Raw genomic sequence first — 3208 nt, 5'->3', positions numbered from 1 at the left:
CTAGCAAAAGTCCTGAAGGCCCCACAACGTCATTACTCAACATTACCAATAGACCCAACAAACAAAACCATGAAGATCATAGAATTTTGCAACATATTTTATTACATATAATCATTATACATAATACAATGCCATGAGGATATACATGAGTTCATCAATTACATTATAGTGTATCCATAAGGATATAATCTCCAACCATACCAAGGATTAAATCACTTGCTAGAACAAGAATACAACAAGAAGTAATAAACAAGCAAGCTAGGAAAGACCACCTAACATAGAGAGATTTTCAGGGACACGGATCCAATAATCATCAAGAGATGAAGAGTATCAATACTCAAATAAGAATTCAGAACAACCCCCTAGCATCTGGAAGCAAAATACGTTTACATAGGATTCCCAAGGTTCCAAATTATATAAGACAATCTTCAAAATACAAATAGATGCAACGTGCCAGCAATGAGAACTAAATCACATTTGGTTACTAAAATAATACTTAACTATTTACTTTTTACTTTATCCAGTTTTAGTTAATATTAATTCTATTGACCCACAATGAAAACATATAATATACCACTTAAGTCTATGTAATATGCACAAAAGAATTGATATTTTCCTTTCAATCATAGAAATATCACAATCCAATAATTCATTTAATTGGCTAAAATTATTAATAATATTCAAATAATCATTTGAAGGCATATTAGGCTCATACATGTTTATATATATACCCATATACATATATATTGTTGGCATTCTACACTCTTATGAGAATAGTTGATGTTGTCATTGATGGCAACCAACTGGCAACCAACTTGTAACCAACCGGTTATAGACTTTGAGGTGAAATTTTTGTACTCTTTTGATGACATCCATTGTCATTGATGTCAAAGGGGGAGTAATGGAGAGAAAAATACTTGTACAGAGGAAATCACTTGCTTAGGGGGAGCACATCTTTTTGGAATCTTTTTGGACTACAGTTTTTGGATTTTTCTCATGAGTGTTGCCATCAATGCCAAAGGGGGAGATTGTTGGCATTCTACACTCTTATGAGAATAGTTGATGTTGTCATTGATGGAAACCAACTGGCAACCAACTGGCAGATACTAGCACCGGCATTAGATTTCTACATACACCGGCAGGCACTTCACCAACATCGGCAACAATTCATAACGGCACTCAGGCCGACATGGACTAAACTTTTGTTTATTGTTTTGTAATGTAATTATCCTTTGTAAATCTGACATGGTATATTGTAAAAGACTCATATATGTATGAGATCTTATAGGTCATTTTAATATTAGAGTGGTACGAGATGGATGAGAAGTATAAGGCAATTTTGTATAAGGTAATATAGTTGACAGCAAAGGTTTTGGTTATTGTCTGAGCTTAAACTGGTACCGAACCTGTCATATGAGATGTTATTTTGAACAGTACATTGTATTGGAGTTTGATAATGCATTTTGTAGTCAGTGTGACTCCTATTTTGTGATTGAGCAGTGAGCTCTAGGCAGTTGGCCTCCCTGCATGTGCAAGTCCCTCATTGTAAGTAGTATTTATTCATTGGCCAGTGAGTAAATATTGTGGGTCACAAATCCCACTGAGGTTTTTCCCACACCAAGTTTCCTCGTTAAATATGTTGTGTTATGGTGTGTTTCTATGCTGTCTCTATTATTCTTATTTGTTGCATTAATTGTTATTTACTGATACATTGCTTTGGAATGCAAAGTTTTAAATAAGTTTAAATATTCTACTAACTGGTTAGACATTGATTCACCCCCCCCCCTCTCAGTGTCTTTGGGACTATCATTGAATCTAACATATACATTACAAAAAGGATGCAATCAAAAGGGTGCGACAAACACTCTGCACAGTCCCACATGGGGGGGCCACGAAACGGCCATATCGAACCACACAATCAAACAAAACTATTATTACCGCTCAAGGTAGGAATTCAAAAACATACCCAAAAAGGCTACAACAAGGTATAAGATATACCCTCGACTAACAATTCAAAGCATCCTAAAATATAGAATCGGTGGATATAACAAGTACATAATAGGAGTAATCTGACAGTCATGGGAAAACATCAGTAAGTTACAGAATACATGCCAATGATTCAAATTGATCAAGGAAGGGCATGAAAAGGTTGCCTCGGCAACAAGGATTAACAAAGGGATATACCGACTATGACAAAGGTGAACCAAATGAAACATGAACAGATGAAGTCAAGAAAAAGAATAATCTTGCCCTAGAACAATGAAAATGAACATATGAGTTATTAAGAATATATCAATTGGATGAATACGGAATGCACTCCAGCTTGAAAGAATTGGTTGAGCAAATGCCTATAAGATGAGACAAAGAACATCAACAAGTTCAATGAAAAGTCTCCACACGAGAATATGTTTTGGTAATAAAATCAAGCATACAGGCCAATAATGAAGCTCAATATGCAAGGAGGATAGCATAATGAACACTTTGGTAGATGATTCGCTATAAACTTCTTGAATAATGATGAGAGGGAACAATCATTACAAGGTATCACACATCGATCTCAACAATCAATAGACTAAAGAGCATACTAAATACATGGATCGGTCATTATAGAAAACCCATTGTTATATACCATGAACATAGAGCATAAATCAATTACAACAGTAAAGTAGTCAATTTGACAAGATAGCACGCCAAGGAAAGCAATTGACAATTAACGGAGGAAAACCGAGTATGAAAATCTACTTAGACGAAGATCTAAAGAAGAAATATTGTTGCAAGAGAGAAAGAATAGAATCTTTGCAAGAGGAGAACTAAAAACCAGTCAATGATTAGACAAAACACAATTAATCTAATACAACTACAATTCAACCAAGGCAAGGAATTGTGGAATATACAAGGAAAACAATGCAAGCTAGAATATCATTATCCTGAAGGATACAAAACATATACATCTATAGAAAAAAAGAAGATTCAATAGCAGCCCAACCTATAGTCCAATGTTCAATGGAGATTTTCCGGCATTGTAGAGAAATTCACCAGTCCATCAGAGTGATTTGAGAGCCTTCTCAATACATTTGGATCAACTCCTGAATCAAAACCCCAAGACCCCCAAATTTACCAAATCTAATTCAAAACCCATACCCCAAAATTCACAAGAGTAATTTTCATAGGAAGAACAGAATTTCTCTCCCTGTTTTTCGAAAAAAGC

Source organism: Cryptomeria japonica, chromosome 7 (genome assembly GCF_030272615.1).
Source record: "Cryptomeria japonica chromosome 7, Sugi_1.0, whole genome shotgun sequence".
Lineage (NCBI taxonomy): Eukaryota > Viridiplantae > Streptophyta > Pinopsida > Cupressales > Cupressaceae > Cryptomeria > Cryptomeria japonica.
This window is presented reverse-complemented; position numbering follows the sequence as displayed.